Consider the following 14,350-nt stretch of genomic DNA (forward strand, 5'->3'; position numbering starts at 1 on the left):
CCCATGACTTCAGAGTGAGCTCTGATGGGTTAAGTCAACTGCACTTGAGCCTCTGATCTGGTCATCATTAGCCATACGTTATAAGTTAGGCTTTTGGTTTGTGCTATTAGGACAGCATACTGTCTCATTTTGTAGGATTTGAAACTGGAGATTGGGGTGCAGCTATCTTCTCTGCAAGGCTAGGGCCTGTTGTGAATGGAAGCAACACCAAAGAAGCAGTATTTGCCATATTTAGGCTCTATCATTGGTTCACTCTTAGTGAAGCTGGAAAAATGAGTTTTTTCTCCCTTCCTCCCAGTTGTGATCATTTCAGTAAACACAGACCCATTTTTGCCAACTGCACTAAGGACCTGTGAGTGGCCATAGAAGCTGAATATGCTTTCATTTAGGATAACTTCAAATTGAGTTTGAGAAAGAAGCCTCCCAGTAGAGACAAGGCTGTGGTTCATGTGTCTCCCCCTTAATGCAGATTGGACTCTGAAGTACACATGTGAGAGAGAAGGCATTCTTTTTTGAGGCAGAAAACTCACTCAATAGAAGTCGTTTGCATTTCTATTTGAGCAGCCTGGAGACAAATATAGTGAAATGAATAGCCTTTTAATTTAATTGGCTTCCCAGTGTGAATCCAAAAATAGAAGACACAATCCATCTTGGAGTTACTGTAGAAATCACTGAGATCCAAAGCCCAGCACATAACCGCCCCCCTCCCCACAGAGTGTAAGCATCTTTCCCACTGATGCCAGACCTCCCACAGAAACTGAGGCAAAGTGGGGGTTTTGTGGGGAGGAGTGTCTAGTCCCAAACAGACAATTGGGTCTATTTATTGGTGATTAGCTGCCATTGTCTTCTGTTCCTAAAATATAAACTATGCATTAAAGGAATGAGAAAAAGAAGTGCTATTACATGTTTGTGTACTTTTCAAAATCAAAATAGAGCCAATGAAGAGGAACAATGTAATACATTGTGACTTTTTAAAATGAAAATAGAAGAGGGTATCATAGCATGGCTAGAAGTAAAAGCCTGGTGTAAAGCTGTCGGAAAGTCCTTCTGACATCTCAGTCTTCTGCCTCTCAGAGGTAAGATCCTATTGGAAAGTCCTAGGGTGAATTTTGCCTTTGGGTTGAAAGTGAGGAAAAGGGGAGAGGTATATGCTGTCTGGGTTTCAGGCCAACGTTCTAAATTGTTTATACAGTTGAAACGCATTTAAGCAGAATATCGGCACCTCGTGGTCCCCCAGAGCAGGATTTGGATGAGAAGGCACATAGGAGGTGGCGCCTGATGCAGAGGGAAGGAGAAGCTGATGGGGAAAAACATTAACCTCTGAGGAGAGCAAGTGTTTTCTCCAAAAGGCCTTTCCCATGCTGTCTAACTAAAAGAGCCACTTGTGTCTGGCTTCTCTAAAACTTCAATTTTTCCGCTCTCAACTGACACGTGTGCTTTGGATTGACTATCACGTTCTTTGCTAGATGTCTGGTGGAATTCAAATGCTGAGGGAAAAAAAAATGATGGAAGCACCATCAAAATATATCCTTTTGTTGGAAATAAGAGAACAGATAGCATGATTTGGTGAACCAGAGGGTCCCAGGAAGAGAATAATCAGTGTCCTCTTCGTAGCTGTGAGCTGCCCACCTGATTCAACAACTCTCGTTGCAGTAGGAAATGTAGCAGAGCCCACCTCCACCTGACAGACCCGCCTGCACCTGTCCTCACTTGGGGCAGAGCGGGAACAGTTCCCACCAGGGAAGGATCGTTTTTTAACCCAGGTTGTATTAACCCCAACCTGGTCCTAGGCAAAACTGTATAGGAGTTTACAACCAAGGCAAATTTTGGTTTTGTAGCACACCTCCTTTCCCTCCCCAAGCTTCTTGGGTGTCTCTCTTTCCCCTTGGTCTCTCATCTGGTTCCTGGCCATCCTCACCTAACCCTCTACCTGTGTTCAGGTCATTAGTGCATCATCTAACTCTCACAACAACCTGATGAGGCAGGCCATACCATTGGCCGGCCCGATTTTGAGACTCACAAAAGTAACTGCCCCAAGGTCCTGCAGGGTTTACATTGTAGTTGGGATTTTCTGAAGACGGGCAACCTTTACACCTCTAAGGATTATATCTCCCGTTAGAGGAATTCTGGGGGCTGGGAGAGGCTGTGGACATTGATGTTCTTTAGGTACATCACTTAATGGCCCCGCCTGTGAATGCTCATTCTGCACTAGGTGTCTCTGGGTGATTCTATTTGCATTGGAAAAGTGGCAGGGAGCTTTGGAACACTAAAATGAAGGCTGATTCTTAGGCTTTGCAAACAATGAATCCCTTTATTTTAGAAAACACTTGTCCTCCCTGATGTCAAGTGTGACATTGATAGAGGCAGAGTTAGAGAACAGGACAGCAATAAAAAGAAGTATGTTTCACTGCTTTATCGTAACTCAAGGCAGGCAGTGTTTTGGGCTTCAGGTTTTGTCCATCTGTGGTATGAGGGCTTTTCATTAGATGATTGCCAAGGCCTCTATTTTAGCTAAACTTCTGCTGGCTCTTTGAGAAGAGGAATTAAATTCATTTAATATGCAACTTTTTTTTTTTTTCCCCACTAGTGCCTTTATCTCTCTCACCTTTGGGATCATTCCTGACTTCCTTCTTGGGCTGTTAATAATTAATAGCACTGGCGTTTATAAGCCAGTGGTAATATGTTTTGATTTTATCATTTCTTTTCATGAATTATGGATATTATTAAAAAGCAATTTTTTAAAAGTCCAGAAAGGGAATGGAAATTGAAGGGCGGGGGGGGGGCGGTCAGAGGCGATGAGAGGGCATACTATCCTGCTCCTCGTCGTCTATCAGGTTTAATAAGTATCAGGTTTAATAAGTAGCTTACAACTTGAAGGAGCTCCTGCTCTTTCTCCACATCTCCCTTCGTGGGTGGGAAGACACAGCTGTAGCAGGAATATAAATTTATACTAGAGCCTTGAAATCTTCCACCTGCCAGATCACTACATAAAGCAGGTTTCTCTTAGATGCCATTCAAGATGGGAAACCCCTGAATTGCTGTGTGAACACACACAAATTCTGTACAGATCTAGAATCAGAAAACTGAAGGTTTCGTATTGACATTGTCTTTGATTGACCAGCTGTGTGACTTTGAACCCGGCAATGAAACTATGGGGCCTCTTATCTCTAAAATGTTAAAACAATACCAGGCTCACCTAGGTGATAAGACTCTTTGCGAGTAAGATGAAATTGTAAATGTTAAAAATAAAGTAAAGCAAAATGGCTGTTCCTTGAAAGACACCATTAAGACAATGAAAAGGCAAGCCACAAACTGGGGGAAAATATTTAAATATTTGCTAAACATATCTCTAACAAAAGATCTGTACCTAGACTATATAGAGAACTCTTACTGCTCAAAAAGAAGAGACAATTAGTAATTTTTAAATGGGTAAAAATATTTGAATAGATACTTTAAAAAAGAATATGTATGACTGGCCAATAAGCACATGAAAAGATGCTCAACATTTTTAGTCATCCCAAAAATGCAAATTAAATCCATGAGGAACTATGACAGGATCATTAGAATGTCTAAAATTTTAAAAATGGGAAAGAAAGAAAGAAAGAAAGAAAGAAAGAAAGAAAGAAAGAAAGAAAGAAAGACTGATGATACCAAGTGCTGGCAGTGGTGTGGAATAGCTGCAGCTCTCATACATCCTGATAAGTATATAAAAGAGAATAGCCACTTTGGAAAACAGCTTGACAGTTTCTTATTAATATACACTGCCTGTTGGACCTAACCATTGCATTCCTAGCTATTTACCCCCAAAAGGGAAACTTTTTGACACAAGACCTGTATGTGAATGTTCAGAGCAACTTTATTCAAAATTATTCAAAACTGGAAACAACTCACGGGGCACCTGGGTGGCTCAGTGGGTTAAGCATCCGACTTCAGCTCAGGTCATGGTCTCATGGTTCATGAGTTCAAGCCCCATGTCAGGCTTTGTGTTGACAGGTCAGAGCCTGGAGCCTGCTTCGGATTCCGTGTCTCCCTCTCTCTCTGCCCCTCCCCCATCCATGCTCTGTCTCTCTGTCTCTCTCTTAATAATAAATAAACATTAAAAAAAAAAAAGTGGAAACAACCCAAATGTTCATCAGCTGGTGAATGGATAAACTAATAATGGCACATCCATACAGTTGTATACTACTCAGCCATAAAAAGGGGTATGCTTAAATAAAAGGGGCCAAACTCAGAGTACTTATTATATTATCTCATTTATATAAAACATAAGATGAGACAAACCTAGTATATACTGGCACTAGCAAAAAGCAAGTTAGGAGTTGCCTAGAAACAGACACTGTTGGGTGGGGTTGGTGATTGCATGGGAACTTTTGGAGATGATGGAAGTGTTCTATATCTTGACTGCAGTACTGATTACACAGGTGTATACATTTGCACAGATGTGTCAAAATATGCACATAAAATGAATGTATTTTCTCTCTGGGTTTCATCTTGAACAATTTCTACTTCTAAGTCCTCAAGTTTACTTATCTTCTATAGTATTTTTGTTGTTGTTGTTGCAAACATTGTGTTGCATTGTGTTTTTCATCTCTGGAGGCTCATTTGGGTCTTCTATTACCTCTGTGTCTTTCCTTATGTTCATGCTTTCCTCTACCTTCTTGAATATGTGGGATGCATTTATGATCCCATGTATTACTTGTATAAGGTCCTCGTATATTTACTTTTATCGTTTGTGTCATTACTCTATGATTGATTCTTCTTTTTATTATGGGGTCTCTTTCCCTACTTCTTTGCGTGCCTGATAATTGTTGATTGGATATGAGGCATTTTAATGTTTGTATTGCTGGGTGCTGGATTTTTTTCTTCTGGTATTCTTTTAAATACACATGAGTTTTACACTAGGAAATAATTTGATTCATTTGAGGCTTGCTTGTGAGCTTTTTTCGGCAGGACCAAAGCCTTCATTCTATGGCTAATTTGGTCACACTGCAGAGGCACTATCTTTCTGAGTACTCAACCAGATCTCAAATAAGCATATGCAAACAGGTAGGTAATCAGTACTCAACCAAATGTATATTATGATGTTTCTCCATTCTGCTGTGGGAAATGGTAAGTATTTTTAATTCTGAATGAGCTCTGAGTAATTTTCTACCTGCTCTTTTCCTGTGGTTCTTTCCCTGGCCTTGCATAGTTTCCTCACATGAAGAGTCTTATCAGTGCTCCGCCATGGACTTGATGGGCACCACATGCAGAACTCTGCAGCTCCCTCTCTCTATGCTTCTGTCTCTTTTCTGGTTTTCTGCCCTGCAAACTCTAGCTTCCCTGACTACCCCATCCCCCCTCCGACTCTGTGAGAGTTCCTCCTCCCTGTGTTGAAGCCTGAAAACTCCCCAATTGGTAAGCTGGACCAATCTCAGATTCATGTTGCTCGTTTCTCCTCTCTTGTGGACCACTGTCCTGCTATGTTTGTTGTCCAGTCCCTGAAAACCATTGTTTCATATATTTTGTCCACTTTTTTTTAAGTAATCTCTATATCCAACATGGGGCTTAAACTCATGACCCTCAGAACAAGAGTCACCCGCTCTATCAAGTGAGGCAGCCTGGTACCCCTATTCTGTCCAGTTTTCTTAGTTGTTAGGAGAGCATTTCTGGTTTTTGTTACTTCATCATGATTGGAAGTGGAAAGTTCAAATGGGTGCATTTTACTTCATGTGATTTATACTTCAGCAGATGTCATGATGCATTCTTCTCCTTGAGGCTGCACCATAGACTGGATGTTCAGAGTAGCTTTGTGAGACTTTGCCATATTGTGTAGGGGCTAGAATGTGGCAGGAGAGTCTGACTAGAAACTGCAGAGCAGTTTATCATTGACCCACTTGGCCACACCACACATACATCACCTATAATGTTACTGCAGCCCTTCAGGCTCTTACCTTTTCAGAGTTTACTGGCTAGGCCTCACTCTGCCTGGCTATGCTCACAGCAGGTTGGGCATACAGGAGAATCAGATCCTCCCAGAGCAGCTTTCAACAATGTCTGGGAGCACTTCATGTGTAGACACTGTAGCTACCTTGCCCTTCAGGAAGGTAACTCTGGGGTGCGTCTTCCACACTGTTTGCAGACATACCCAGCAAGATCAATCTTCGGCTGCTCATAGTGGTAACTTGTTTGATAGCATACTCTTTATTATCTACCTCTCATACGCTGTCTTCTTCCTTCTTCCGCCCATACCCTACAATTAGTATGTCCTGAGATTACCTCCCAAATTAACCATTTATAAATGAATCCTTGTGTTAGGGTCTGCTTCTGGAGTGGCCCTAACTCTGACAGGAACCAACTATACCTTAAACAGAACCAGGCTGCCCAGTGGCCAGCCATTCCCCAGTGGAGAAGGAGCAGGGACCTGCAAGCCCAGTCAGTCCTCAATTCTCTGCTTATTGTTGCCTGTGATCTCACACGAGTGATGTAGCCCAGGCCTTTGGTGCTGCAAGTATCAAACGATAATCCATTTCTAGAGGACAATTTTGGCAGTAAATATAGTTTTAAAGATGCCTATCATTTTTGGTTTAGTGGTTGTATTTCTAGAAATGTTCTTAAAGAAAATAAATGAAGGTCTGTGCAGTATTTGGCTCTGAGACTTTGCATTGAAGCTCCGTCTATAATACCAAAGAAATGGAAGCAACCTGGATATCAACAACAGGGTATGTGACAATGACAACTCATTCATATAATGATATACTTTGCAGTCATTACAAATACTGTAAAAGATTAATATATTTTGGTAGAAGACATCCTAGTGTATCGTGAGGTACAAAAGGCAGGTTATAAAGCAATACATATAGTATGATCTTATTTACTTCACTTTTGTCATAAAGGAAATTTCTTTCCTTTCTATTTAATTTTTTTAATATTTATTTTTGAGAGTGAGAGAGACACAGAGTGTGAGTGGAGGAGGGTCAGAGAGAGAGGGAGACATAAAATCCGAAGCAGGCTCCAGTCTCTGAGCTGTTAGCACAGAGCCTGACGTGGGGCTCAAACTCACAAACCGTGAGATCGTGACCTGAGCCGAAGTCAGCCACTTAACCAACTGACTCCCAGGCACCCCTCATAAAGGAAATTTATGTTGAACCTTGACCATTCACAGAAAACTTGATCCCCGTATAACCCAAAGCCAGCTTGAACCTCCAAGAACTCATACTGGACTCAGTTGAGAACTACACTCCAGTATTAAACTGGAGAAGCAGATAACACCATGCAGATGACATCATACAGTGATAATGACCAATCCCAATGGCACTTTTAAGTCCCTTTCTGTAACAATTGCAAAGTGCCATTTGGATCCTTCCTAATTTAGAAAATACTTTCTCCTACTTGCCCTCTGTTTGACTCTTACTACTTATTAGGAGAGGCCTGCTTTAACTCCTCACAGAAGAATCTAGCTTTCCTCGTCTAGCATACTAAGTTTGTCTTCAACAGAGACCATTTTGGGTCTTTGGTTATTCTTGGACATATTTGAATGAAGTTGATCAAAAGTTGTATTCAAATAAATATCATCTACAAGTCTTTTCTGAATATCTTTTGTGTGCCTTATACCTGTTCAATGTAAAACATAATAACTTTGAGTGACTGACCCATGGGGATAGAGGACCTTGAAGAAATCTGAATCAGAAATGAAAATTCTTCTATCTTCTACCTGCTCTCCTCTTTCTCCCCTCTTTTAATTTTCTTTTGCTCGCATTAGGTGCCTATTGAGCCATAGGGATGAGTCAAGGAGATGGCTCATCCATCTTCAAGGAGAGAATTTTGGGTAAGAACTTGGATATCAATGAAAATAAATAGTCCCTTGGGGCACCTGGGTGGCTCAGTCCGTTAAGTGTCCGACTTTGTCTCAGGTCATGATCTCATGGTTCATGAGTTCAAGCCCCACGTCGGGCTCTGTGCAGACAGCTTGGAGCCCGAAGCCTGCTTCAGACTCTGTGTCTCTCTCTCTCTCTCTGCCCCTTCCCCAGCTCACACACACACACACACTCTCTCTCTCAAAAATAAATAAACATTAGAAAAAAGAAAGAAAAGAAAAGAAATAGTCCAGAGCTTATTCCTGACTTGGTGTATAAGAGAGATATATAGTCAGAGAAGTTCTACCTAAGTTGATGTTACCAATTAACAGCTGAGGGATAAAACTCAAGAGAGATTAAATGATTTTCTAAAGTCTAACAGGTAACAAGTAATGAATAAGGTCAATTGAGTATATTTGCATTAAGTAGAACTTCAAATCGTTTCTATTTATTTATTCAAAGGAGAACCTGCCTCTCCTCGCACCACTTTCATCTAGAGGAGGTAAGGGCAGGTAAGTTTGCATTAAAGTCACTCATGGGCTTGAGTGGAGGCCATGGAGTTGGACTGCCTGAAGGACGTTTGCAAAATATGAAGCCCCATGTTTCATCCTTTGCAAGACCTGATTCAACTAGTGTGGGGTGGGCATTAGGGAGATTAGTTTTCAACTGCTACCCAGCTAATTCTCAAGCCTGCCAAATGTTACACTCTGGGCTTGACCAAGCCTCTGGCAGTCCGGGACCAGAAGGCAATAAAAGGTGGGAAAAGAAAATAGGAAATTGACCCATAGGATTTGGACCATTTTTTTCACCCAGAGCAAATTCCTTTGTCTCCCCTGGTTGCTGTCTCCCCTCAAGTGAACAAATGGAATCGGCACATTTACAAGGATTTGCCATCTTGGGTAGAGATGGATTTTGGGGCCTGGTAAACAGTCTTCCAGCTCCTACAATGCAAAAATGAAAATACAACTAAGGGCTAAACCTCGTTCAGTCTCCATAAGCAGTGTGTGTGACTCTGCTCTGTCTTACTGCAGAACAGGGCTTTCACACTACACCATTTTATTTAAAAGCCGTTTCCCTTCCCTTCTTTCTAACATGAGCTTCAATCACAATATTTTGTCTCCTTTTCTAATAAAAAATGGGGCTTCACTATTTGGGAGGACTGACAGATTTTCCTCACCCTTTGTTTGATTAAAGACTCCGGAAACTTGTAGGAACTCTGCTGATGGTTTCTTCGCACATTTGAATGAAATGCAAAATGAAAGGCTGGAAGCCCAGGAGCCTGCAGGTGTGTTTATATTGATGCTATCTGCAGCTGCTGTTTAGTTTGCTGTTAGGGAATGGGTTTCTTCTTGCTGCAAACTTTAATATTAAGGAACTTTAGGCTAATGTTAGGTCAAAATGCTCTTTTACTCTCTTCTCATCGTTCAACTTTGTCCACTTTGAACCTTGAGCAGGTCACATTCATGCAGTTATGGCGAGCCTCTATTAGAGGTCCCACCAATAACACGCAAGAGACCCTATGTATCCTGGAGAGCTTGTGGTTACTAGCAGAAGAAGGAAGCCCTCTGGGCCAGGGATTGGCAAACTTTCCACAAAAGGCCAGGTAGTAAATATTTTCAGTTTTATCAGCCTCTGTCACAGTTATCCAACTCTGCCATTGTGTGAAAGCAGCCATAACTCAATAAGTGTGGCTGGGTTCCAGGAAAACTTTATGTGCAAAAACAGGTGGGTGGGCTGGATTTGGCCTTTGGCCATAGTTTGCTGACCTAGACCTCTGGTCTTGGACATTAGGAATCTACAAGGGGCAGCATAGTAAGTGTGGTCACCAGACAGGTCTGAGTTTGAATCCTGGACTATCCACTAACTAACAGTGTCACCTTGGAGTAGTCACTGAGACTGAGCTTTGCTGACCTTCAACAGTAAAATGGGAATAAAATCAGGGTGCCTGGGTGGCTCAGTCAGTTAAGCATCCGACTTTGGCTCAGGGCATGATCTCGTGTGGTCTGTGAGTTGGAGCCTTGAGTCAGGCTCTGTGCTGACACCTCAGAGCCTGGAGCCTGCTTCAGACTCTGTATCTCCCTCTCTCTCTGCCCCTCCCATGCTTGTGCTCTCTTTCTCTCAAAAATAAAGATTAAAAAAAATTAAAAACAATGGGACTAAAATCACTACCTTGTAGGTATCCTGGAAAGAGGGCTGGAACAATTCTGAGATTGATCTTCAACCAGGTAGGAACCCGGCCCAGACTATCACATCACTTAATCTAGAGACCAAACTAGAAATCAGACTTCAGATGATGGGGCCCCAGGGGATGTTTTTAAGCCAACCGAGGAGTTTTATTTGGATCACACAGTGTTTTAAAGACTTTTGCAGTGTGAATGCTTTTAGATAAGATTGTATGTTTTCGATTCATCTGTAACTACTACTTTGCTGTCTTATGGCTGGATCAATTCTTATTTACTTATTTATTTATTTATTTATTTATTTATTTTTATTTATGGATCGGTTCACTTTTAAAAAATCCTTCCTGGGGTCTTAATTTTCTTCCCGGGAGCATTTAAGTTTGTGATCTCTTAATTGGAAGATCTGAAGACTCTTCCAACTCAGAAATACCATGACTCTGCCACTCTCCAAGATTGATACATTCACATTTAGGAACAAATCACCCAAAACAGTGTTTTCTTTTTTTTATTAAACAACAACAACAACAACAACAACAACAACAACCATGCTTTACTTCTCCTGAGTCTAGGAGCTGCCCAGGCTATTCTGCTGTCTTAGGCTAGGTACAACTCACCTCACTGGCCTCTCTCATGCATTTGTTGTCAGCTGGGGGCTCAGCTGGAGAATGGCTGCGTTGGTCTGCCTCATCTTAGATAATGCCACTCTCCTCCATGTGCCTCTCATAAGTCTCCAACAGGACAGCTAAGGCAGGTCCTCAGAAAAGCAAGAGGAAAAGCAGATAATATGCTTCTACAAGTTTCTGCTTGCATCAAGTTTGCTACTCTCCTGTTGGTCAAAACGAGCACACAGCCAAGTCTAAAGTGTGGGAGGTCACTACCAAAGTCATAGGAAAGAGTAGAGAACTAGAGCTACTAATGCAAGAAATCTATCACAAACGTTAAAGTGATGGTTGTGTGAGGGTAATGGAGCCATTATTCCCTTTGTCATTGCTGAAAAATGTGGTAACTTTATGAAAACAAAGAATGGGATCATGGTGAGGTAATGGTGAGTGCAGGTGACTCTGAGTATGTGTGTTTGTGTGTGGAGGGGTGATGTTTCTCATTCTTTTCTCTTTTTCCACCAAACCAAGAGCAAAAAAAAAACACAAAAACCCAGAGTTTTGTAGGCCTTTGCAAACGCTTCTGTCAATCCTCTTGGGAACTATAAAGGAAGATTTTAAGGGCACTGTCTAGTGGGAGATCTTTCCAAACAAACACTGCTCTCGCTTTTGACATCATGAGCTGCTTGCATTCTTAGCTTGGGATTCATCTCTGGAAAGATGGTTACTTTTTTCTGACACAAATCAAGAAAAAGTAATTATTTTAAAAGTGACAGTGAATAGAAATGACAACAACAGCAAAACCCACCACTACCATCAGCAACACAACACGGATAGGTTATTTTTGCAAAGTAAAAGTTATGAATTTTCACAGACCCATGTTTAGTGAAGATAGTAAAAGATATAAACCAATACTGATTTTGTAAATCTTTTCCTTTGCATATAGGTGTTGCCAATAAAGTCCTACAGGTAAGCATTTGAAATAAAATAAGGAAGGCTGAAATGTTGACACTACATATTACTTACATTAATTTCTGTATATGGTAGCTTAGAGTTCAATAAGAAAATAACCCATGTTTTTCCAAAGCATTGTCTTCAGGTTTGTTTTTTGTTTTGTTTTGTTTTGTTAGACGGTGTGAGTGGGGGAGGGGCAGAGAGAGAGGGAGACACAGAATCTGAAGCAGGTTGCAAGCTCTGAGCTGTCAGCACAGAGCCTGACATGGGGCTCGAAGTCATGAATCAGAAGATCATGACCTTAACCGAAATCAAGAGTTGGATGCTTAACCAACTGAGCCACCCAAGCACCCCTCAGGTTTTTAATGGAGATGAATGATTCCAAAGCACAGAACTCTCAGTCCATTTCACACTCACTACATTTGCTAAGTGCTTAGTAACACAAGGAAATGAGAAAAAAGCTAGAGCTGAGAAAACTGAATCCACAGAGGTGAGGTTGAGTTCCTTGATGCCTGAAGTGTGGCCCATGAGTAGACAGCATCATATCACCGAGGAGTTTGTCTTCCCTGGGACCTGCTGAATCAGTCTCCATTTTATCAAGCCCCTGAGCATTTGTATGCACGTTAGCATTTGAGAAGCACTGGTTTCTAGTTAATTATGTTATAAATTAGAGGCTACATCTGGATTTAATAGAAACATTGTATTACAAAACATTTATTCAGAGACCACTTTAATAAAGACCCCAGATCTATTATGATCTTTGGGCCTCAGTGTTTATATCTGTCAAATGGGGACTCATAACTCTCTTTCATGATTTTCAAAGGAGTTGAAGCAATCAAGCTATAGATATAATAAAGTGCTCTGGAACAAATAAAGAGATATATAAATATGGGGTCTTAATTAACAAAGTGCTTTGATTTAAATCTTTCAGCTAAGTACAGCTAAAATTTACAGTAAGGAAATCTTTTCAGCTAAGTACTTTCAGCTAAGTACTTTCCTAAACACTGAGGAAACTCATGAGATCAAGAAAATGCTATTGTGCCTTCATGCTCTTATGAATATCCAACCATCCACCCTGGGTAGCTGGCATTCTGGCACATTGTGACATCTATGAATCTGTTCCATTCTGTCAATGAAGACCCATCACTTCAATGGAAGGTCTTAACACCTGGCACTAGATTCTAAGATTTTGTTGCTAGAAATGTCCTCTGGCCAGCAGCATCAGCCTCACCTGGAAGCTTCTTGGAAGTGCAAAACCTCCAGTCTGAACTCCAATCTACCAAACCAGAACCTTTTTTTTTGATGAGATCCTCCCAGATTCTTGTGCAAATTAATCTTAAAGAAGCACTGATCTAAGTGAATACTTCTCAATTGTCCAGAAGGAAGAACTTCCTCTGCCTTATGGTCCTTCTATCTGGACCAAATTGACATGAGACAGATTAACAGGAGAAAATCAAATTTAATAGGTGTATGTGCAGGGAATTCACACAGACAGGGAAATTCCAAAGACAATGAGGCAACCTGAAGCTTATATGAGCTAAAGAGAGTGGTAAGGCTCTGCGGATACAAAGGGGAGTCAGGACATTAGCAGCAAGGTGAAAGGAGATGTTTTGAAAAACAAGGTTACCTTAATATGCAGATAAGTTTCTTAGGTAAAGGGGAATCTCTGCTATAGCTTTCTTCCTGGTACAAGCTGTCCTTTCCAATACAAATTAGGCTCTTGAGGGAGAGACAGAGAGCTTTTCCTGAATTTGCTGGGTTTGGATGACTTTTCATTGGAAATAATCTTTCTGCCAAAGTGGCCCATCTTGGGGCAGCCTGCCCTGGGCCCCTACAGAAACTTGGCTACACATTAGAATTCCATGGAATTCCAATACCAATGCCCCGCCCTACCCCCAAGCAATTAAATTAGAATCTTTAGGAGTGAGCCCAGGCATCTGTATGTATTTAAAACGCCTAGATGACACTTCAATATACTATTTGGAGGGGTGCGACTTGATCCAGAAAGAGTCAAGGGACAGAGGTCTTAGAGATCCTTGGCACATGAGAAGAATTGGAGTTTGGGTGTGAGAAGAGTAAGAAAATAAAGAGTGAGGGTAGAGGAAGAAGCCATGTGAAACCTCAGGTGTGGAATTGGCTGAGGTGCTTTGGGGGGAAGCTGGACCCCACACTTAATGTTAAGTTATATGTACTTCTGTGACATAAAGACTTCTATCTTCCCAGAACTGTAGTAAAAGCTACACATGCTTGGCACCTCTTATGGAAAATAAGGAATAAGGGCTGAGCCCAATGCCTGAGTTTATATAGAAAATGTACATTCAGAGTGGGGTGATGATACAGGTTGCCAGGTAAAATATGGGACACCTGATTAAATTTTAATTTCAGCTAAACAATGAAAACCTTTTTAGTACAAGTATACACTATGTGATATTTGAAATATCTGAAATTTACATTTAACTGGGTACTCTGTATTTTTATTTGCTCAATCCAGCAACTTTATGATGAACCCTAAATTGGTTCATGAGAAGCAGGAGCTGAGGTTCTGAGCCCTCATAAAACACAGTTCGTATTGACTTGGCAGAAATCTTGGCAAGGACATTGTGCTTAGAATGAACTGAGGCATCTTACCTACCTTTGGTTTAAATCAGAACCTTTCTCTTTACTCTCCCAGTTCCAATTTTCTTGGGTCTCCCCACTTCCCCTCCCCCATCCTCCTTTCCCTTACCTTTGCTTAGCTTTTAAAATGAACTTTTCCTTGACTTGGTGTTTATTGTTTTCCTGG

General features: G+C 41.2%; 1 long non-coding RNA gene across 1 annotated transcript; it reads right to left on the bottom strand.

Moving 5' to 3' along the window:
• Nucleotides 1-10,526: 10,526 nt before the first annotated feature.
• LOC125936823 (uncharacterized) lies at nucleotides 10,527-13,275 on the bottom strand. The gene is made up of 2 exons (XR_007462142.1): nucleotides 13,196-13,275; nucleotides 10,527-10,769 (listed from the first exon to the last, which is right to left on the bottom strand). It is a non-coding gene; the product is annotated as an uncharacterized LOC125936823 (long non-coding RNA).
• Nucleotides 13,276-14,350: the final 1,075 nt, after the last annotated feature.

This window comes from Panthera uncia (genome assembly GCF_023721935.1).
Source record: "Panthera uncia isolate 11264 chromosome A3 unlocalized genomic scaffold, Puncia_PCG_1.0 HiC_scaffold_11, whole genome shotgun sequence".
Lineage (NCBI taxonomy): Eukaryota > Metazoa > Chordata > Mammalia > Carnivora > Felidae > Panthera > Panthera uncia.